General features: G+C 41.1%; 1 long non-coding RNA gene across 1 annotated transcript in view; it reads right to left on the bottom strand.

The window, feature by feature from the left end:
- Positions 1 to 1,837: 1,837 nt before the first annotated feature.
- Positions 1,838 to 24,731, bottom strand: part of LOC129665154 (uncharacterized) — a 23,322-nt gene continuing 428 nt past the window's right edge. Inside the window, exons 2-4 of the long non-coding RNA XR_008718339.1 lie at positions 7,650 to 7,740; positions 4,118 to 4,228; positions 1,838 to 2,088 (exon numbers count right to left, since the gene is read on the bottom strand). This is a non-coding gene — a long non-coding RNA (uncharacterized LOC129665154). The remainder of the gene's footprint in view (positions 2,089 to 4,117; positions 4,229 to 7,649; positions 7,741 to 24,731) is intronic.

Genomic DNA, 24,731 nt, shown 5'->3' with positions numbered 1-24,731 from the left:
TTTATTTTCTTTTTAATTGCAGGAAGCATTTTTAAGCTTTACCCTTCCCCAAACTTTAAGATCCTTTAGTTGGTCTAGAACTGGGCAAGCAAGAGATGCTCAAGTACTTCATAGAGCTGTTTCCAATCCTTTAGTACAAGAGCAATAATGTGTCCTTGTTATCTACTTCATGGCTACATTGTGGTAATATATGCAAAGAGATGTAATATAATGAAAAAGCCAAACAAAATCTTAGCATGTCCTAGGGCTGAGATTAGAAATGTTTTCAGACAATTACTGTCCAACAGATACTCCATTTCTTCTCTCTCTCTCTTCTTCCCTCCCTTTCTTCTTGTTCTTGCTCTTCTTTTCTTTTTTCTTTTTTTAAATTTTTTTTGAGATATGGTTTCTTTGTGTTTCCCTGGCTATCCTGGAATTAGCTGCGTAAACCAGACTGCCCTTAAACTCACAGAAATCTACCTGCCTCTGCCTCCTGAGTGCTAGGATTAAAAATGTGTGTCACAACCACCTGGCTAGATGTCCTGTTTCTATTTCCTTAAAACATGGTGAAATTTTCATAGCAAGTAATGGTGTGCCAAGCATTTGGAGTAAAAGTGAAACTGGCTCTATAGGATATTTGGAGATGTCATTTTCTGTTGACCCAGTTAAATATGTTCTCATGTAGAACGTGTACTGCCAAACTTCCACCCATGAGGGTCTCAGGAGGGAAAGAAAAAAATCCATTAAGTTAGAAACAAGAAAGACCTCACTTGCATTTTGAAAGCTTTTTGCAACATTATTATAACTACTTTAATCTGTATAGAATTAGGAAGTTATATTGGTCACTAAAATATAGAGAAAATTTTACCTCTTTTCAGTGTTGAGCTAAGTAACAACGAACACAATAGTTACTGATCTAACACCTATAAGCAAAGGTACAGTGTACATGTGTTATCATGCTGAACTGGCCACAGAGAGCAAACACGTCAGAGAAAGGACGAAAACTCATTTATGAAAGATTTATTGAGCATCAACTATGTGCCTGAACTGGTGATGCAAAGAAGGGTTTGGTCCTAGTAATAAGAGGCAGAGCACAAATAAAAACCAAGCAAATGAGCTTATTTCAGATGCAGGCAAACAGGAAAATAGAGTGGGAAGTAGCTGGACCTTGGGTGTTATCTGGCAGAAGGAGCAGACATTAAAGCTACTTACTTCATCGCTTTCCAAAGACGTCTGTGTTTTCAACACAACGATCACCTCTGTGGAGGGTGATTTTTATTACCTTCTTTATATGCTTCTGTTTTTTTGTTTTTTTTTTTTTAAAAAAACCTAGACATGTTCTACTTCCATACTGAAAGGAAAATTATAAATACACAACTTTACTCTGAGAGACACCAAATCCAGACTGTGTTGACCCTCCAAATAAAGATACTGTAGAGATTTAAAATTCTAATGGAAGACTATTATGTGTGACTTTTTTATATTCATGGATTCTGATGTCTGGTAGATAAGGTAGGATTTTCTAAGAATCGTGTAAAGAAATACCTAGCACTAGCTACTGCTATGTAAGTGTTTGCTAAATTAAAGTATGTAATATGTGTGCTTCTGAGACTAATTCACTTAATATGATCATCTCTAGTTGTATAAATCTTCATAAAAAACAACATAACTTCATTCTTATTTGTGGTTGAAAAATAGCCATTATGGATACGCACACATTCTTTATCCCTTTCTCTGTTGAAGGACACCCAGATTGGTTCTATAACTTAGCTATTGTGAATGGCACTGTAGTAAAAACAGTTATAAAAGTATCTCTGAGATATTTTGATTTGGAGTCTTTTGGGGAAATGCTCAGGTATTAAATCTGGGTCACATGGTAGGTCTATTTTCAGTTTGTTTTTTTTTTAAGCACCTCTATAATTATCTTCTTGGTGGCTGGTCCTCTTACCTTAGGTTGCTTCATCTTCCAATAGTGCCACAGGCTGGTGACCAAGACTTTAGCATGGGATCTTCGGGAGTCCTTTCAGATCCAAATTATTATGGCCTCCTCTTGATATCCCAATAAATTTCATACTTACCCCTTATAAATTCTTGGGAAAGCCATTATATCTGTTTTATAATAATAATGGATAAGTGAATATTTCCAAATTTCAATGAATTATTTGCATGTTTCAAAGGACATTGCAAAATTAAAGCATTGTGTGTTGGCACCCTAGGTACATGATAGGTCCCTTCTGAGTGCCTTCTCTACTCCTGCAGTTCCCTTCTAGAAAGTTCTTTTAATGGCCTGGGTTTCCTTCTCAGGCCTTTCACAGCAGTGTCTGGAGGAGCCTCAGGCGCAGACCGAGGAATGCCAGCTGTCTGTAATATTCTTTCCTTGGGTGGCTGGAGTGGTCCATCTGGGTGGTTGTCAGGCCAACAGAGGCGACGTGTGGTCCCACACATCAGCACCCAGCGGGGTAGCCGCCAGCATGTCCACTGAGAGTCACTCACTACGCTTTATACGGGAGCCAGAAGGTGAGTGTTGTTGCCCAGACACCAGCCACTTAAAATATTTATTTTTCTTTATTAATTTAAAAAATTTTAAGCATATGAGTGTTTTGTCTGCATGCCTAAATGTGCACTCTGTGTGTGCCTGGCGCCTCTATAAGCCAGAAGAGAGTGTCAGATCATATGGCACTGGAGTCGTGGGTGTTGTAAGCCCCCATGCGGGTGCTGGGAACTGAACCCAGGTCCTCTGCCACAGAAACAAGTGCTCAAGCCAGTAAGTAAGCTCCCTAGTTCTGTCCTGTAGCCACTGTTCGCTACTCTGTGGGTTCTTTCTTCCACTTCTCCATCCCTTTCCTTCTTCCCCTCTAACCTCTGACACTAGATATGAGAGGGAAAAATGATAGAGAGGAAAAGAAAGATCCCTGAATAAAGCTAGGGCTCAGAACAGGGCAACATTATTGTTAGACAACGTCCTGGTGATTAGGTCCTTGAGTTTTTTGGGGTGAGTTTGGTCTTCACCATATTGTTGTTTCTTTTTTGAACATAATTACTTAACAAACCACAACCAACAGCAACTAACAATAACCAACAGCAACCATCAGCAGCTATCAACCTACCCTGATTCTTGGGGCCCTAGCATTTGTATGCCCTCTGAAAAGTCCCCAGAATTCCAAACATCACACAATCACAGAAACTATCTGCAGCTGGCAAACCCTCAGCTAGAGCATGAGGCAAATCATCCTCACCTGCTGTGAAGCAGCCTCATGCCTCGCACCGGGGATGAAAGTAAAAGCATATTCTTGCAATATTTCTGTGTATTTAAAGAAACTACAACTCCAGGATTCTCATGACAATACTCACTAATTTTTAGACAGTGTCTTTCACACAAACGTTGGATTCCGAGCCTTAGTGCTCTGCCTATCTCTACCTCTCCAAAACTGGAGTTACAAGTGCATGTCACACACTTGGCTTTTTAAAGAGGGTTTTGCGGGTCAGTGGCATGCCCCATTTGGTTAAAGTGCTTCCTACACAAACTTGTGACTTGAGTTCCATTTCCATAACCCACGTAAAAGTCAGAAGGAGAGAGAGACTCCACCAAGTTGCCCTTGGAGACAAAATGCCTGGTCCTAGCTGGAGCCAGAGCTCAATGGTAGAACACTTGTTTAAAATGTGGGAAGCCTTGGGTTCAATACCCAAAACTGAACAAAAGCAGCCTAGTCCTAGGGATCTTGCTTATATTGTAGCATAATGTTGATCATGTATGTATTTGTGGGTGTATGCATCTGCATGTACTCAGAAGGAAGCTCTCTGAAGTTGATTCTCTCCTTTTACCAAGTGAGATCTAAGGCTCAAAAGCAGGTCAAGCAGCTCGGCAGCATCTCACCCGCCCCAGCACCCTTGTGTTTAGTGCCTGCTCCTGAGGACTGTTGTACTGCCAGTCCTTTGTTAGTTAGGACACTGCCCTCCGTCCCCTCTTCACAGGGAAGCAGCAGCGGCATGACTCTGCACTGTCCGTTCTGGGCCTGTGGTGCTGTGCTCAGTCTCTCAGGGACCCTTTCAGATAGAGGCCGAGTCTCTGACTTTTTTACTACTTCCTGGAGGCCAAACAACTCCAGCAAAACAAGCAATATATGGTTGTGGGTGTCACCTTAGCTCCTTGGTCCAGTTGCTGCTGCTGGTGAAGATGCGGTGTCTCTTAAGGCCAGTGTTCCAAGTGAGGGTAAATGGTAACATGGAAAACTACGGGACGGGTTTTTACCTGGATTTATTAAAAGACAAGAATCAGTAGTGAAGCTTACTTTATAGGATAAACATAAACTCTAAAATCGGGCTAAAATATACATGTTTGTGGTGTGTGTTGCTCTTCAGCACAAAACATAATACATGGCTGATTTGATTTGTAAATAAGCCTACAGGATCTGCTACACACTGTAATTTACGTCTGAATCTTTTGTATGAGGGACACATGAAAACTGGACTTTCTGTGCTGTCAGAGATGTTTTCTTTCATCCCCCACCCTTTTCTAATCTTCCTTAAAATATTGGTGTGAATTAAACTCACTGAGGAGGAAGCCAGCAGACATCTTCTATAATGCAGTTATGAAAATAACAAGAGTTGTTATTACTTCCATCTGGGACACCAGATGTTTGCAGCCTGGTGTGGGAGTTACCACATATCTGTGACCTCAAACCCAAGACCTGCTTAAATGGCTTTAAAACATCCCCTTTCCTGTCCAGACATATAAATGCAATTGACTACAAGCAAAATTAAGAATCCATGTCATCTGCTGAGAAAGCCAAGAAAATCATCCGAAGCAAGGACCATGGGCTCTATCACATCTGATTACACATGATACTTACAGTGGGGAAGGGTGGCAGAGCGTTTGGATGGTGGTGGCCTTGGTAATTTTAATAAAGCCATACCCCATCTGGCTACTGCTGAAGGCAGAAAGTGCAGCAAAGAAAGTGTCTTCCGAACTTTTATCTTGAAACATCAGCAACAATATAAATATGAATTATGCATATTATACATATATTAAATATAAATTATAAATTTACAATATAAATTATACATATACCCAGCGGGTCAAGAGTGGACATATATTACAAGGTGGAAAGTGCTATTTAATTCATTGTAATATTTCTGAGTCAGCAACTTGAGGCCGAAGAGTCTCCAATTCGCGGTCTTAGTGGTTCTGAAGGCAATATGATTATCTGGGGTCAGAACTGTTATTCACGCTCGTGCAGAATTGTTGGTGAGTGGAACTCCACGTGGCTACAAGTGGAGGGGGAGCAGATGATGCCGACAGATCACTGAATGTCTGCCAGCTACATCTGGACTTCTGGGAGCTTCTAAGTACAAAGCCCTCGAGGCGTGCCCTTCACACGTGTGCAGTGTGCAGTTTACAATACGCTTCAAAGTTCAGAAAAACATGCTCTGCAGTTGTCACGACACACAACGGCATGTGACAGTTTGAAAATGATGAGGCAGAATTTCTGTGTAGTAAAGGCCATGACTGTCCCTAACTGTGGTAACTAAAGAACAATTTCATCTTAGCCTGTAGCTTGAAGACACATTTTGCTGAAACTATAATTCTATGTATTTTTATGACCGAAAAGATGACAGGTATGACTTGTGGAATAAAAGCCACAAGGCTTTAACAAAGTGAACCTTAAGGAAACACACAGAAATCAGGAACCGAGGAGCTTGCATCATGTTGGGGATACTGGACCCCAGTGGTCAACATTTCTACCCAGGGGCTGGCGCCGTCACTCTCTAAGCTGCCCGTGCAGTACCGGCGCGGTCACATCCACAGGCGGCTGCAGATGTGAACGCGGGATGGAAGGTCACAAGCACAATCGTTTGTCATGTAATTTGTAATTTGCTTTGAAAACTTAGACTTCTATGTTTCCAGAATGGCCCAAGTGTGTCATGTAGTGTTGATTTGTGGTTTTTAAAAAATGCATGTGTGCATGTGTGCATGCAGAAGCTAGAGACAAATTTGACTGTTGGTTCTCAGCCTCCATAACCATGTTTTTTTGGTGTTTTGTTTTTGAGGCAAGGTTTCTAATTGGCTTGGAACCTGTGTAGTAAGTTAAGCTGGCTGGACAATGAGTCACATTTCTCTGTTTCCTCCTTCTTTGTCTCTCTCCCTCCCTCCCTCCCTCCCTCCCTTCTCTCTCTCTCTCTCTCTCTCTCTCTCTCTCTCTCTCTCCATGCCCCTCTCCCTCCACATATGTGTAGGTCCCACAGAGTCCAGAAGAAGGTGTCAAGCAACCTGGATCTGGAGTTACAGGCAATTGTGAGTTATTTGAAGTGAATACTGGGAACCAAAGCCAGGTGCTCGGGAAGAACAGAGATCATGCTCTGCTGATGAGCTGTCTCTATAGATCAACCTAACGTTATTTTACATGTGGGTTCTGCAGATAGAATTCAAGCCCTCATGTGTTCAAGGAGGGCACTTTATTGACTGAGCCATTTTCCCAGTTGTGATTATAATCAATAATTTAACAGGGATAGAGAAGCAGAATGAAACCATCACTGCTTTCTTTCCTAACAAAGATAACTACATATGGCTCCAGAACCCATCAAATATAAAGGTCTTATAAATAAACCCTCATTAAGGGCGAAGGTCCTCTGCATAGATCTTATGGCTGAGGAGCCTGGTATTCTTGTGGGATTCCCAACAGTGGAAGGGGGCTGTCTCTGACTCTTTGCCGGACCGTGGGACTCTTCTCCTACTGGGTTGCCTCAGCCTTGATGTGATGGTGTGTGCCTGGTCTTACTGTGATATGTTGAGTTTGGTTAATGTCTCTGGGAGGCCTACTCTTTTCTGAGAGGAGGAGGAGGTGGTGTTCCTGAGGGAGAAAGGATGTGGGAGGTGGAAGGGCTGGAGGGATAGTAGAGGAAACTGCAGTTGAGATGTAATATATGAGAAAAGAATAGAAAATGTGAATGTTTATAAAGACTTGAAAATGACTATCAAATAACTATTTTACACTACAGTATGATTTTCTATTGTACATAAATAGACTTTTATAAATATCTTCATAGACTTTAGTTACATGACAAAGTAGTTTACTTTAGTTTTGTTAACAACAAAATTTAACAGCTTTAAAATTTGAATGTAATAATGCTAAATGCCACAAATAATTCCCAGCAATCAGAGAAAGACACTTACAAACAATTGGTGTGCATAGCTTTGTGATGGACTGTCGGCCTTAACCTGGAAGCATTTTCTCATTCGTGTATCAGTGTGCAGGTGGGTGTGCTCTCAATGTACAGAAAACAGGTCAGGGTGCTCTCGTTTATTCTCAGAAAGCTGGTGTGGCTTCTCGCAGGCTCTACCCCAAATCTTACTGTTTTCATCTTTAAGGCAGAGTCTGTTTCTTGCTTCCGAAGAGTTCCAAGGAAGCAGGGTAGGGTGGAGAGTTAGCTCCCCCACCCCAACCCCGGGTAAGAGAAGCTGTCAAGGAGTTGGACTTGGAAGCAAGAGAAAACTCTTGGGTTTACCCTGGCTTTGGGTGTGGATTTGGGAGGTCACTTGTTCCCCCAAATGTATCCTGCTGTCTCATGTGCAGGGATGTAGGAGAGCTGTGAGGCCTTTACACACTGCATTCAGACCCTGCCAAAACTAATTTGGGTCTACAAGCATTAGCATCCTAATAACAGGAATTTACCTGAGGCCAGACCTTTTTGCTCCTGTTCTCCAATAGAAGGACCCAGGGCATCTCAAGCAAAGCTTCTTGAACTTCTGTCACTTGTGTCTTTCTTCACCAGATAAGAATTAAAATATAACAATTTATTAATCTCTTGAGAATCTCATACATGTTCTTCAATCCTGTTCAACATCTGCCATTTTCCCTAACTCCTCCCAATCTACTCCTATCCTCTCCCAAATTAGTGTCTTCTTTTTTATCTTTTAAATGTGACTCTGGGTATATAAACTAGGTATACAAATCAAACTTTTGCCAATAATAAGTCCTAAAGAAATTTATTTAAAATTATTCTTTGATATATATGTAACTTTACTATTTATTAAATATTTTTAAATATTGAATACTAAAGAGAGAGATGTACATGCTTATTTTTACATAAAGAGTTACTTGAGGTTGAATATCAATACACAGGACATAGAACATTTTCAACATTTTTCAGGGTTGATTGATAGTTTGACTTGATAATTATCAATGCTGAGCCACTTCACATAAATATTTACTCCAACAGCAGAGGTATGTTTAGGAAAATTTTAGAAATTCTGTTCTAATCCCAATCCAAATTTTATTGAATGATTTGTAGCTAAATTCAAGTCAGCAACTTTTATAACCAAATGCCCTAACTTTGTATATCCAAAGATGTCCTGCTTAGATGCTTGCTTGAGGACCAATGTTAGGAAAATATTGAAGATCTTTGTTTTTTTTTGTAGTTAACCCACAATGTGTCTATAAGAGCAGAAGACGTCATAATGGTAAGCATTGTACTTCAAACCCTTGAGCCTCAAGTCTGAGCTGAGGTTCAGGCATTGTCTTGCTGGAGGATGCGGGTCACTAAGGGCAGGCATCGAGGTTTTGACGCAGACAAAACCCAAACTTTTACAGCTAGTTGGTTCGATAAGAACCCAGCACTAGTAACTGCTGGGGAAAGAATAGTGCCTTCAACAATGGTTATGGGCTGATAGGATGCGAGGTTATTTCAATCTTCTCGCATCTGTTGAGGCTCACTTTGTGCCCAACTGTATGGTCAGTTTTGGAGAAGGTTCCGTGAGATGCTGAGAAGAAGGTTTATTCTTTTGTGTTTGGGTGAAAAAAGTTCTGTAAACATCTATTAGGTCCATTTGATTTAAGACCTCTGTAAGTACCATTATTCCTCTATTTAGCTTCTGTCTCAATGATCTGTCCATTGTTGAGAGTAGATTTTGGAAGTCTGCCACATTGGAATAGGTGTGTGATTTAAGTTTTAGTAATGTTTCTTTTATGAATGCAGGAGCCCTTTGGGGCATAGATGTTTAGGATTCTGATGTCCTCTTGGCAGATTTTTCCTTTGATGAGAATGAAGTGTCCCTCTTCATCTCTTTTGATTAATTTTGGTCTATTTCATTAGATATTAGGATGGCTACTCCAGATTACTTCTTGGGTCTGTTTGCTTGGAAACCTCAACAACAGAAATAGCAAAAAGCCTACACATGCATGGAAACTGAACAATTCTCTACTCAATGACAGCTGGGTCAGGGAAGAAATAAAGAAATTCAATGCTTCCTAGAATTCAATAACAATGAAGGCACAATTTATCCAAACTTATGCAACACAATGAAATCGGTACACTAAGTGCCTTCATAAAGAAATTTGAAACATCTCATACAAGCAACTTAATGTCACACTTGAAAGCCCTAGGGGGGAAAAAAAAGCAGACACACAAGCAGAGGAGTAGACAGCTAGAAATAATCAAACTCAGGGCTGGAATAAAAAAAACTAGAAACAAAGAAAACAATTCAAAGGATCAATGAAACCAAGAGCTGGTTCTTTGAGAAAATGAACAAGATAGACAAATCCTTAGCCAAACTAACTAAAAGGCAGAGAGACACTATCCAAATCAACAAAATCAGAAACGAAAAGAAAACAGACACTGAGGAAGTTCAAAGGATCATTAGGTCTTCTTCAAAAGCCTATATGCCACAAAATTTGAAAATCTAAATGAAATTGATAATTTTCTTGATAGATTCCACTTACCAAAGCTAAATCAAGATCAGGTAACTAAATTAAACAGTTCTATATCCTCCAAGGAAATAGAAGCTGTCATCAAGTCTCCCATTCAAAAAAGGCCCAGAGCCAGATGGTTTCAGCACAGAATTCTACCAGACCTTCAAAGAAGAGCTAATTCCAATACTCTTCAAACTATTTCACAAGATAGAAACAGAAGAAACATTGATAAACTCATTCTATGAGGCCACAGTCACCTTGATATCTAAACCACACAAAGACCCAACAAAGAAAGAATTTTAGGCCAATCTCTCCTATGGACATTGACACAAAAATACTCAATAAATTACTTGCAAACCAAATCCAAGAACATATCAAAGATATCATCCACCATGACCAAGTAGGCTTCATCCCAGGCATGCAGGGGTGGTTCAATATATGACAATCTATCAATGGAATCCACCACATAAGCAAACTGGGAAAAAAAAACCACATGATCATCTCCTTAGATGCAAAAAAAAAAAAAAAAAAAAAAAAGCATTTGACAAAATCCAACACCCATTCATATTTAAAGTCTTGGAGAGATCAGGGATACAAGGCACATACCTAAACATAGTAAAGGCAATATACAGCAAGCCTATAGCCAACATCAAACTAAATGGAGAGAAACTTAAATCAATCCCAGTGAAATCAGGGATAAGTCAAGGCTGCCCACTCTCTTTGTATTTCTTCAACATAGTACTGAAGTCTTAGCTAGAGCAATAATACAACTAAAGGGGATACAAATTGGAAAGGAAAAAGCCAAAGTATCACTATTCACAGAAGATATGATAGACATTCATGGTATATACTCACTTATAAGTGGATATTAACCATATAATATAAGATAAACATACTAAAATCTACAGAAGCTAAACAACAAGGAGGACCCTAGAGAGGATGATTAATTCTCATTTAGAAGGGAAGCAGGATAGACACCAGAAGCTGTGGAAGAGAGGGAACAGGACAGGAGCCTAGTATAGATGTCCTCTGAAAGACTCCACCCAGCATGGGATCAGAGCAGATGCAGAGACTCACAGCCAAACTTTGGGCATAGTGTAGGGAGTTTTATGGAAGAAGCAGGGGATAGAAGGACCCAGAGGGGACAGGAGCTCCACAAGGAGACCAACAAAGCCAACAAATCTGGGCCCAGGAGTCCCTGCAGAGATTGATACTCCAACCAAGGACCATGCATGGAGAGGACCTAGAACCCCTGCTCATGTGTAGCCCATAGGCAGCTCAGTCTCCATGTGGGTTCCTGAGTAAGGGGAGCAGGGGCTGCCTCTGACGTGAACTCGGGTGCCCTCTCTTTTATCACTTCCCCCTGATGGGGCAACCTAGCCAGCTCACAGAGGAAGAGGATCAAGGCAGTCCTGATCAGACCTGATATGCTAGGGTCAGATAGTAGGGGAAGAGGTCCTTTCCTATAAGTGGACTAGGGGAGGGGTGGTAGGACTGGGAGGAGTTGAGGGAGGGGGCTACAGCAGGGATACAAAGTGAATAAACTGTAAATAATAATAACAATAATATTTGTGGGACAATTGAATTTTTACTTATGAAATAATAAACTTTGGCCTCTCATACTTTAGACAAAAATGTACTCAAAGAGTTAAAGCAATCAGGCAGAGATGCAACTTTCCTGTAATCCACAAGAGGCTGAGACAGAGGATTATAAAATACATGCCAGCCTGGTTACAGAGTGAGTGTGCCCTCGCCTCCCTCTGCTCGTACTTCACACACACACACATGCACACACACATATATAAAAATAAAGGATCTATAAATTAGGAACATCAGAGAAAAGGCTGATTAAATACCTGGTAGAACCTCTAGCTGAAGTTCTTTAAAAAATAAGAATTGTGTTTTTTATTTATTCTTCGATAACTTCATTTATGCAGACAATGTACTTTGATCATATCTACCCCAACCTCACCTTACACCTTTCCAGACTCCTCCAGCGACTTTTCCCTTTATATCCTCTCTCCTTTTTTGGTGGCCACTGAGTCTAATTATTGTTGCCTGTTGGAGTATTGGCTAATCTTGGCTTGATCTTGGGCAGGAACCATGGCTGCCGTGAACTAATGAACACATGGTCATGTCTTGTCTAGAAGACAGCATTTTCACAGCACCCCTTTGTCTCCCAGCTCTTACATTCTTTCCACTCCTTCTACAATGTTCCTTGAGGGGTGTGTGTGTGTGTGTGTGTGTGTGTGCGCGCGCGCCTGTGCACGTGCTCCCATGTCACATATGTGTTCCATTTAGGGTGTAAAGGGAAAGGATTGCTTTATACACATATATATTTATATATCTAGATAGACAGACATATAGATATCTAATATCTAGACAGATAGAGAGAGGGAGATAAGTATATATTTAAAGGCTTCTGTTCAAAGTTATATCACAAGTGATTAACATTAGTGTCTGCTTGTATTGTCTCACATTCTTTGTCACAAAATTCAAAATCCTACTTGCTTTTTACCAAGGAACCCAATTTTGCTGTTGTTTTTACTTAGTGACAGCAATCTCAATAGAGAGTGAATAGTGTAACTCACAGGTGCACGTGATTACTATGGCAACGGGTGGGGGCAGCTGGAAGCAGACAGGGTGGAAAACTCTGGTCTCACCCAGATGTGCCTCTGCACAGCTGTAGCCAAGAGACAAGTTCTAGCCTTCCACACTGCAGCTCTGGAATTAAGCTGATAGCTCTTCTCTCACAGCAGACCAGCACCAGCCGACCCTCTGGAGACACAAGGACGCCGAGGCTTACACTGTATCTCGTATTTCTTCCCAAGAGACGCAAGTGATAGAATATTAGAGAGTGTGCCAGAATTTTAGGTTTTAATAAGAAAAAGTAAAGCAAGTATAGTGACTCAATGAGAATTTTACATATTTATGTCAACTTTCATACCTTACAACTCTAAGTATACTGAAGCTCAAAGAAAGTAATTTCTAAAAACTAAGCACAGAAAGACATTTCTGATGCATTCATCATATTGTTATCTAGCAAAATAACAGACAAGCAAATATCAGACCTCCTTCTTCCTTCCTGCCCTCCCATGCTCTCCCCACCCCACCAGCCCCTTTCTTTCTCTTCTGCTTCTTATTTAGACATGGTCCTACTCTGTTACTCTGCCTAGCATAAAACTCTCTATGTAGACTAGGGTTTTCTTGAGCTCACGTTAATTTTCCTGCCTCTGTCTCCCACATGCTGGGACTCCGGGTATACACCACTATACCCAGGTTTGTTTTCTTTATACTTATTCTTTTTTGTTTTGTTTTAAAATTTATGTATATGGGAGTTTTGCTTGCATTTAGATTTGTGTGCCATGTGTATGCCTGGTACCCACAGAAGAGGACCTGGGAAAGTAGTGAGAGCTGCGACAGTTGGAGATTTGATCTTGTAGTCTTGAAGTACCTAAAAATCATGACCATATATGTCAAGTCATGCCTACTGCTGTGTCTCACTGTCTGGCATGGTAGATGGTGCTCAGTGTGCACTCACTGTGTGGATACCAGTACCCCTGAAACTGCCGTTACTGTTGCCGTGAACTAATTCCATATGCACTAAGGGGAATAGAAACCCCAGATGCAGCACCAATGGCAGCTCAGGAGGTGTTAATGAATGATTATGGGGGAAGATTCTTTAATGCGAAGCTGCTGTACCTGTGATTTAATTTTTTTTATTAATTAATTCAGTTTACATTGCAGTCATAGGCCCCTCCCTCCTCTCCTTCCAGTCCCACACTCCCTCCCACATTTCCTCTCCTCTATTCCTCAGAATAGGGGAGCCCCCCTCCCAGACACCCCAGCTCATCTGTTGACATGAGGACTGAGTTCCTCTTCCTCCCCAGTGGCCTGGTAGGGAAGTCCCATTAGGGGGAAGTGATAAGGAAGCAGGCAACATAGTCTGTGTCAGAGATCTCCCCCATGCCCTCACTAGTGGGCCGACATGAAGCCTAAGATGCCCATCGGGCTTATCTTCTTGCAGTCTGTGCATTGTAGTATGTCTATCCTGTGCTGTGTGACTAAAATCCACTTATAAGTGAGAATATGCCACTCCTGTGATTTTAACCTAAAACAGGCCTGTGTGTTGGCTTCTTTTCTATTGCTCTTATAACACACCATGACCAAGGCAACTTCTAGACCAGCCATCTCTCTAGCCCCACACTTGTTTCTAAGACAGGGTATCTTACTGACTGTAAGGTCACCCAGTTGGCTAGGCTGGCTGGACAATGAGCCCCAGGGATCCACCTGTCTCTACCTACCCAGCACTCAGATTACAAACAGGTGCCATCATGTCTGGCTTTTTTGTGTGTTCTGAGGATGCTGCAAGCATTTGTCAACTGAGCTACCCCTGCCATCCCAGTGACAAGAATATTTTTGATTCTGTAGCTTCATCTCCAAGTTGTTTGAATAGGAGGAGTTTTCAGGGGTCAACCTCTTCCGCAGGCCAGGACACCCTGCCTTCTGCATTCACTACCCTTGTTCAGGCATCACTTGGCCACCACAGAGAGAAATTCCTTATTAGAACACTTAATGCTGGTTTCTCCACCATGAATGTCTCCTTATCAAGCTTTAGACCACACGAAAAGAAAGTTCCATTACCTCAGAGATAGTCCCTCTTTCTCTCTATAGGTCAGGCAGTAATCTTACCATTCCCAGAGTCCCCTGCTCTTAAAGTGCAGCATTTGTTAACATCATAGTAAAATGACTGCTTCCTCTTTCAAAACTAAGTTCCTCGATGGAGCAGGGGTGCGCCATACAGGCCTTGTCCCATACCACACACAGGCTCCATAGTCCAGCATGTGACCTTTGGGGAGCTGGAAACCACTGGGCTTTTTCTGTAAACCTCACAACTCCACTATACAAACGCTGAGGCTCGGGCATGCAAAGCCAGTGCTCAGAAGTTCCAAAACAAAATCTAGATAATTTGACTCTAGAACCGTCTATCTTGACCTCTGTTTTGTGATGCATAGTTGTTGCTCAATATCTTTCCCTGGAATCTTTCCTCCTCAGGCCCATAAGCTTCTGCACTTGAGAGCCAGCCAGATCTCATTTCTTTATCTGGCTGCCTAGTCCTACCCCAGGGATCTTCTCTGAGTGGGCTTTCTTGGTGAGGGGCCCAACATTATCACTCATTTTTATCTATCGAAAGGGACACTTGGGATGGCTGTTGACTAAGGCAGCAGGTGGAAAGCCAGTCCTGAAATTCTGCATTTCAAACTACAGCCCAGGAGGTGCTTGTGTGACCGGTTTGCACACAGATGACAGATGTCAGGTGGTCAGGAGCTAGCATTATATGCTCCTCTGAACAACTGTTTGCAATTACTACCTACCTTGCAATAATTTAAATGAGAGTAAAAAAAAAATATGTGCCAAGTATGCAGCACAGTGTTTGGAACATATTAAAGGTGCAATTGATTTTGGTGGCTTTCCCATTTTGTTTCTCTCAACATCCACAAGGGTAGAATCTGTAATGATCTTATCATCTTACATCAGAGTACTTCTACTGAGAAATCAAAACATAGACCTTTCCTCACAACAGTTCTTCTTGGCTCATTCTCTTTTTAAGAAGAAAACCTCTCACTCATATAAACATACAATATAGAATAAACCCACTAAAATCTGTACATCTAAACAAACTAAGCAAAGAGAGGACCCTAACTAAAATGTTCAATCCCCATCCTGAAAGGCAAAGAGGATGGACATCAGAAGAAAAAGAAAATAGGAAACAACCTCGGAACCTGCTACAGAGGGCCTCTGAAAGCCAGAAGAAAACAGGAAACAACCTTGGAACCTGCCACAGAGGGCCTCTGAAAGCTTCTGCAGTATAGACTGTCAAAGCAGATGCTGAGCCTGATGGCCAACTGATGGGCAGAGTGAATGGAATTCTATGTAAGAAGTGGGAAATAGTAAGAGCTGGAGGGGACGGGAAATCCACAAGGAGAGCAACAGAACAAGATAATTTGAACACAGGGAACTTCCCAGAGACCCATACTCCAACCAAGGACTATTCGTGGAGTTGACCTGGAACCCCTGCACAGGTGTAGCCCATGGCAGTTCAGTGTCCAAGTGGGTTACATAGTAATGGGAAGAGGGACTGCCTCTGACATAATCTGATTGGCCTGCTCATTGATCAATTCCCCCTGAGGGGGGAGCAGCCTTATCAGGCCACAGTAGAGGACAATGCAGCCACTTTTGATGAGAACTGATAGACTAAGATCAGAAAGAAGAGGAGAACCTCCCCTATCAGTGGACTTGGGGAGTGGCATGCATGCAGAAAGGGGAGGGAGGGTGGAATCGGGAGGGGAGGAGGGAGGGGCTTATGGGGGGATACAAAATGAATAAAGTGTAATTAATAAAAAATTAAAAAAAAAAGAAGAAAACCAATCAACGCATTAACAATATCTATCTCAACGGAGGGTGGTGGTAGTACGTTTGGGTAAATCCAAGCACTCAAGAGACTGAAGCAGGAAGATCATGTGTTCAAGGCTGGCCTGGGCTACATAGCAGGATCCCATCTCAAAAAATAGATGCAAGCATCTCTCTCTCTCTCCTTTTCCTCTGTCTGCCTGTCTGTGTCTCTCCCTATCTGTCTATCTTTGTCCCTATCTCTGTCTCTTTGTCTCCTCTCTGTCTCACTGTCTCTGTCTTTCTCTCTCTGTGTATATGTGTGTGTTTAAAAGCATTCTTATTTGCCCTTTGGAACTCAAACTCATTCCCTAATTGCCTGCCTTCTGGACAGTCTCTGCCTGCCTACTAACAGCTGATGATGAATCACACTAAGAAAAGTCCATACTGCTTCTGGCTTCTCACCATTACTGCAAATCTGAAAATTGCCCAGAACTGCAGCTTTGAAGGCTGTTCACTCCTCAGATTTCTACTATGAATTTGCACTTAATTTTCCACCATGACATATCTTTTAAGCTTCCTGTTTAATTATTTACCAGAAATGCCTTTAAACGTTCTGTGGTCCAACAGCCTTCTCCCCTCACATCCTTCTTCCGGCCCTGCTCTTCCTCACTGGCATGTGCTCTTTGCTCCCCAGCATGTAGAGTTCACCTGCCTGCCTGTCCTTCTGGGACTCTAACAGACTGAACCAGGAACTCCTCATGGTCTTGAACTCAGCTACTGACATTTTGACTGACACCAAGCATGAAAATCACATTACCCTGGTTGTATAAAACCTTCACTGGCTACCTGTAAAGTACAGGATTATGTGTAAAGTCCTAGTTATTAACTTACAAGTCCTTAAATTGACTCAGGTTTGAATACCTCAGAGACACCCCAGAACCATACATTCCCAGTCGTTTGCTTTGGTCTCGCTCAATTGGATTAGTTCTTTTTGGCTGAAGACATTGAGCTACGGGGCATTTTTAATGTTTGCTGTCTACTTATGGAATGTGTTAAGCATGGAGGTCAGGCTGTCTTACTCTCTGTCAAGCTTTCAGTCCAAATTTAAAAGCTAGCTTTCCTTACTGGATTGTTGATACGGTCAAATCAGCCATAAATCGATCCAGCCGTGTCTTAGTTTCCAAATCACTGCTCTACTCTGCTACTTTTATGATGCTGTTCTAAGACTTTGTTTGACATGCCACAATTAAATTTTATATTATTCCACTTAATATCTTTGTTTTTTACATGCTGGCTTGAAACTCTGTCAAAGTGAATTTACCAATTAAGTGCTGTGTATGACAGTTTAACCCATCTGCTTCAGAAGGATGTCACAAAGGATGTTATGTGCAGAAGGGCCTGGATTGTGCAATATTAGGGCATTAAATTCAGTTATGTACATGTCTTTTACCTTATTTGGGTTATTAATCAACCACTCCACTATTATGGTTCTCAAGAACTAATTGTTGAATGGATGAACAGATGCCAGGCACATGGGGAAATGCACAGGCATAGGTCATAGATTTCTTTAGCAAATTTTAATAATTTAATTTAACATTTTTGATAAGGCATAAAATGTTAAAAGTGGACCAATAATAAAATATTTAAATGGCAGGTTGCAACAATAAAGAAAAATGTGGCACACAGAATACCATCCAATTAACACCAAATGGTTTCAACATACAATCACAGCTCTACCATATCAGAGAAAAGTTAATTTTCCTGAGACTGGGTCAGTGAGATGGAGATCTCAGGTATGTTTGGGATGGGCTGGGGAGGCTGTGGTGCTTCACAAGCAAGGCAATGACAGTAGAAATGAATAAATCACCATAGTTTTTCTTTCTTATTAAAAAAAATAGCATATCATATAGCCCAGGTTGGTCTCAGATCTGTTATATAGCTAAGGATGACCTCATAGGCATGTACCACACCCAGCTTATGGTGCAGAACAAGCCCAGAGCCTTGCACATGCTAAGAAAATGCTACCAGCTTAGTGTTTTCTTTATGTTGGTAGAGGGTGTGTGTAAATGAAGCACATTTGCCTGCACGTAAATAGGTTCATTATACATTTAATTTATTAAATTAAGAAATTCCTTATTTTTATTTTTATTTTAATGGAGTACCTTAGTTAGGGTTTTACTGTTGTGAGGAGACACCATGACTATGGAAGCTCTTATAAAGGAGAGCATTAATTGGGGCTGGTTTACAGTTTCAGAGGTTTAGTCCATTATTGTCATGGCAGGAAACATGGCAGATTGTAGGCAGACATGGTGCTGGAGAAGCTGCTGAGAGCTCTACATCTTGATCTGCAGGTGGCAGGGAGAGATCTGACTTGAGCCTATGAGATAGCAAAGCCAGCTTCCACAGTGACACACTTCCTCCAACAGGCCACACCCACTCCAACAAGGCCACACCCCTTATAATGCTACTCTTTATGAGCATATGGGGCCATTTTTACTCAAACCACCACATTCCACTCCCTGTTCTCCATAGGCGTGTAGCCATATCATAATCCAAAATGCATTTAGTCTAATTTCAAATTTGTTTAAGAGTTTCAAGTTCACAGTTTCTTCTGCAATCATGCAGTTTCTTACCTGTAATCCCTTGTAAAATCAAAATGAAAAGACAAATTGAGCAGTGCTGCCCTATCCCCTGTGCACCTCACAGGTCTGCTGCCACCCAGGACACCTAGGTGAGACACCTATGCACCAATCCCCTGCCTGCTGGTCCCGTCATCCCCATTTCCCCAGCAGTGGTCTGCTCCTACCAACAGCAGTAATGTGCATTTGCTTCCCTGGGCACTACTTTATGGCCCACAACACAGTCTGCATACTGCAGGCCTGTCAACACCATGGACAACCAGGTGGCGAAAGGCCAATGTGAGAGGAATTAAGAAGAGCTCAGGCAACATGGCACCACCAGAACCCAGATATCTTACTACAGCAAGCCCTTGATATCTTAACACAGCTGAAGCACAAGAAAATGTCCTTAAATCCAATCTTATGAAGATGACAGAGGGCTTTAAAGAGGAATAAAGAAATATCCTAAAGAACTATAGGAAAATATAATCACACAGATGAAGGAAAATAATGAAACTGTTCAAGAACTGAAAACGAAATGAAAGCAATAAAGAACATGTGAACTGAGGGAATCTTACAGATGGAAAACCTAAGTAAGAAAAACACCAACAGATTACAAAAGATAGAAGAGAAAATCTCAGCTGTACAAGACAGGATAAAAGAAACTGATACATCAGTCAAAGAAAATGCTAAAAGTTTCTACAAAGTTTCTAACACAAAACACCCAGGAAATTCGGGACACCAAGAAAAGACTAAACCTAAAAATAATAGGAATAGATGACTGAAAGCTTCCCAGCTCAAAGGCCCAGAAAATACTTTCAACAAAATCATAGAAGAAAATTTTCCTAACCTAAAGAAAAGGGTGCCTATAAACATGCAAGAAACTTGCACAACACCAAATAGATTAAACCAAAAAAGAAAATCCTCCTGTCACATAATAATCAAAACGCCAAATGTACAGACCAAAAAAAAAAATATATATATATATATTAAAAGCCACAAGGGGAAAAGGCCAAGTAACATATAAAGCCAGACCTATTAGAATTACACCAAACTTCTCAACAGAGATTTTGAAAGCCAGAAGGCCCTAGACAGATGTCTTGCAGTTCTCTAAGAAACCACAGATGTCAGCCCAGCCTACTACACCCAGGAAAACGTTCAACCACCATAAATGGAAAAAGCAAGATATCCTATAAAAATCAAATTAAAAATAACTTTCCACAAATCCAGCCCTACAAAAGATATTATAAGAGAAACTCCAACACAGGGAGGTTAATTACAGCCAAGAAAATACAAGAAATAAATAAGTTCACACCAGCAAAACCGAGAGAAGGGAAAAACGCACACACACACACACACACAACTTACATCAATATCAAAATGGCAAGTATTAACAACCGTTGATCATCAATTTCTCTCAACATTAATCAGCTCAATTCCCCAATAAAGAGATACAGGCTAACAGAATGGATGCAAAAACAGGATCTGTCATTCTTCTGCATACAATAAGCACACATCAGTAACAAAGATAGACATTACCTCAGAGTAAATGGCTGGAAAAAGTTTTTCAAGCAAACAGACTCCAAAAGCAAGCTGGGGTAGCCATTCTAATATGTAATAAAATAGACGTTCAACCAAAATTAAATAAAAGGGATGGGGAATGACACTTCATACTCATCAAAGGAAAAATCCACCCAGATGACATCTCAATTCTGCACATCTATGCCCCAAATGCAAGGGCAGGTACATTCATAAAATAAACATTACTTAAGCTTAAATCACACATTGAACCCCACTTTCACCACTGGACAGGTCATCCACACAGAAACTAAACAGAAAAAAATAATGAAACCAACAGATATTGTAAATCAAATGGACCTAACATATCTAGAGAACATTTCACCCGAACACGAAAGAATATACCTTCTCCTCAGCATCTCATGGAGCCTTCTCCAAAACTGACCATAGTGTCACAAAGCAAACATTTACAGATACAAGTAAATTGATGTAACTCCTTGTATTTTATCAGACCCCCATGCATTAAAGCTGGTCTTCAACAACAACAGAAACAACAGAAAGCTTACAGACACTTGGAAACTGAACAACTCTCTACTCAATGATTTCTGGGTGAGGAAAGAAATAAAAAAAATTAAAGACTTTTTAGAATTCAACGAAAATGAAAGCAAAACATACTCAAACTTGTGGGACACAATGAAAGCAGTGCTGAGAAGAAAGTTCATAGCACTAAGTGCCTTCATAAAGAACTTGGAGAAATATTATACTCGAAACTTAACAACATACCTAGAAGCTCTGGAACAAAAAGAAGCAAATACACCAAAGAGGAGGAGAAAACAAGAGATAATTAAACTCAGGGCTGAAATCAATAAACTAAAAACAAAGGGAACAAAAAAAATAATTAATGAAAACACGAGCTGGTTCTTTCAGAAATTTAACAAGACAATCAAACCCTTAGCCAAACTAACTAAAAGACAGATGATATCCAAATGAACAAAATCAGAGATGAAAAGGGTGACATAACAACAGACACTGAGGAAGTACAAAGAATCATTAGGTCTTACTTCAAAAGCCTGTATGCCACAAAATTGGAATATCTAAACAAAATGGAGGAGTTTCTTGATAGATACCACTTACCAACTTTACATCAAGATCAGGTACACAATTTAAATAGACCTATGAACCCTAAGGAAATGAAAGCAGTTATTGAAAGTCCCCCCCCCCCCAAAAAAAAAAACCCCTCAGGACCAGATGGTTTTAGTGCAGAATTCTATCAGACTTTCAAAGAGCTAATGCCAATACTTCTCAAACTATTCCACAAAATAAAAACAAAAGGAACATTGCCAAACTCATTGCATAAGGCCACAGTCACTCTTATAACTAAACCACACAAAGTCTCACCAAAAAAAGAAAATTTCAGACCAATCTCTCTTATGAACATCAATGCAAAAATACTCAATAAAGGGTTTTTTAAAGAACAAATCAAAAATCATACACTATGATCAAGTAGGGTTCATCCCAGGGATGAAGAGATGGTTCAACATATGAAAATTCATCAATGTAATTTACCAAATAAACAAAATGAAAAAAAAACCCACTTGATCACTTCATTAAGTGCTGAAAAAGCCTTTGACAAAATCCAACACTCCTTCCTGATAAAAGTCTTGGAGAGATCAGGGATACAAGATACACACCTAAGCAAATAAAGGGAATATACAGCGAGCCAACAGCCAACATCACATTCAAAGAAGAGAAACTCAAAGCAGTTCCAATAAAATCAGGGACAAGACAAGGCTGCCCACTCTCTCTTTCTCTCTGTTTGATATAGTACATGAAGTTTTAGCTAGAACAATATGACAACTAAAGGAGATCAAAGGGATACACATTGGAACAGAAGAAGTAAAAATATTGCTATTTGGAGATGAGATGATACTATATATAAGTGACCCCCAAAATTCTGCCAGAGAATTCCTACAACTAATAAACACCTTCAGCAATGTGACTGGATACAAAATTAACTAAACAAAAATCAGTAGCCCTAATTTGTATAAATGATAAAAAGGCTGAAAAAGAAATTCGGGAAACAATAGCCACAAACAAAATAAAATATCTTGGTGTAACCCTAACCAAGCAAGTGAAAGACCTGTATGACAAGAAATAGAAAAATATATCAGAAGACAGGAATATTTTCCATGGTCTTGAATCAGTAGGATTAACATAGCAAAAATGAGATTTAATGAAATTCCCAACAAATTCCAACACAATTCTTTACAGATATTGAAAGAACAATTCTAAACTTCATACGGAAAAATAAAAAAATCCAGGAAAGCTAAAACAGTTCTGTACAATAAAAAAACTTTTGGAGGTATCCCTGATTTCAAACTGCACTACAGAGCAATGGTGATATAGCCCCTAGCAATCGGGGATATATATCATAAAAAGGTCACCTTCTATAGCCAGGCAAGACTTCCAACAGAGGGATGGGGCTACCAATCCAGCCACAAAACCTTTGACCCACAATTTTTCCTGCCTTAAAAGGTGCAGGGATAAAGAGGGCGCAGACAGTCTCTATGTGGATGCCCTAGTGAGGGGAGCAGGGGCTGTTTCTGACATGGACTCTGTTACCTGCTCCTCAGTCAGTTCCCCCAGTGGGGTGGCCTTGCCAGCCACAAAGGAAGAAGATGCAGCCAGTCCTGATGAGAATTGATAGACTGGGGTCAGTTGGTAAGGGAGGAGGGCTCCCCCTTTCTGAGGACTAGAGGAGGAGTATGGGGGGAAGAGGGAAAGTGGGTGGGAAAGGGAGGAGATGACGGAGGGGGCTATGATCAGGATTTAAAATAAATAAAATGAAATAAAAATTAAATTAAAAAAAGAGGGAGCAGAAACTAAGAGAATGACCAAGCAATGGGTGGCCCGGCTTGAGTCCCATGCCATGGGAGGGTGCCCACTCTGGCAATATTAATGGTATTCTGCTGCACATGCAGACAGGAGGCAGCATAACTGTCCTCTGAGTGGTTTCACCCAGCAGCTGGTGAAAACAGATGCTGAGACCCAGAGCCAAACTATAGGCAGAGCTCAGGGAATCTTGTGGAAGAAGGGGAGGAAATCGAAGGATCGAAAGAGGTCAAGGACACCACAAGAAAGCCAACAGAATTAACTAACCTGGGTCCATAGGGGATCACAGAGTAATCATGCTACCAACCAGACAGCATGCATGGGATGGACCTAGCACTTCCCCCATATCTAACAGCTTGGTCCTCCTGTGGAACCCCCAGACGCACTGCCAGCAGTCAGGGGCTGCTCTGACTGTTGCCTGCCTATGGACCTCTTTCCCCTGACTGGATGCCTTGTCTGGCCTCAGTAGAAGATGGTGCGCCCAGTCCTACTGTAACTTGAAGGCAGTTGCTATCCACAGGTCTCCTCTGCTCTGTGGAGAAAGGGAGTGGGGCAGAGGGGAAGGGGAGGTGAGAGGGAGGGACTGAGAGGAGGGAGGGAAACTCAAATAGGGATGTAAAGTAAATAATTAATGAAAAAGCAGAAAAAGGAAAGACAGATCACATACTTTCATTAGACAATAGCACAGAATATACATTACCATTACAAAAGGGAGGGACAGGAGCAGAGTGAGGAAATACTGGAACAAAGCAACATGGAAAACCAGCGGGGCAAACTCCAAACTCTGCATCGCCATGTCTGATGTCAAAGTGCTCTTCAGATCCCCAGCTCCACTTAGTTTTGTTAACTATAACACACTTCTCTCTCTTAAGAGAGAATCCCGTTCCCTGTTAGCAGTTCTTCTTGGCAGGTCACAGCTCTGGCATCTCTAACATTTTGGGGTCTCCAAGGCAATCCAGGCTTCACCTTCACAGCTCCAGGCAATGGCCTTTCTAGGCCTCCATGCAGGAATACCCAGACCACACACCTGGCTTCAATGGCTTTTCTTCATCAAAGAGGGAGATTCTATAACCCCTTCTTCGGCCATCCATGTGGTTGAAGATGCCAAGTTCTGCTGCTTGCTGGGACTGGAACAGAGCCCCTCATTCAATTACATCTTCACCAGGTTTCTGTTTTAGGCTCGGCTGGGTCTTGAAGTCAGAGATTTGCTTTCCCCTGTCTCCTGAGTGCTGGGATTAAAGGTGTGTACCATCACTTCTGGACCCAAACTGTTCTTTAATTTCTTTTTACAGGTTGGAATCTTAGTTGGGTAAAGTCTTGCTCTGAGGTCTCCACTCCTTTTATTCCATTTAACATCAAGATTATCTTTAATCTGTGTATCTCACTGAACACAGGACTTACCTCCATTCCACTTCCTGGTATTTGTATTTTTTCCTTGCTTAGCTTGCTTCTTTTCATTGTAGATCTCCATAAGAGTGAACTCTAATAGCTACATGCCAGAGTCAATTCTAGGCTGTCTTGAGATTTCCTCTGCCAAAGCAATTAATCCAAATTCTTCACCTTAGCTTCAGGCAGACTTTTCAGACAAAAGTAAAAAGCAGCCACATTCTTAGCCAAAACATCAGAAAAACAGTGTCTAGGCCAT

The sequence above is a fragment of the Psammomys obesus genome, unplaced genomic scaffold, assembly GCF_907164565.1.
Source record: "Psammomys obesus unplaced genomic scaffold, mPsaObe1.curated_primary_1811, whole genome shotgun sequence".
Taxonomy (NCBI): Eukaryota; Metazoa; Chordata; class Mammalia; order Rodentia; family Muridae; genus Psammomys; species Psammomys obesus.
The sequence above is the reverse complement of the archived record's forward strand: the minus strand, read 5'-3'. Positions and strand labels throughout refer to the sequence as shown.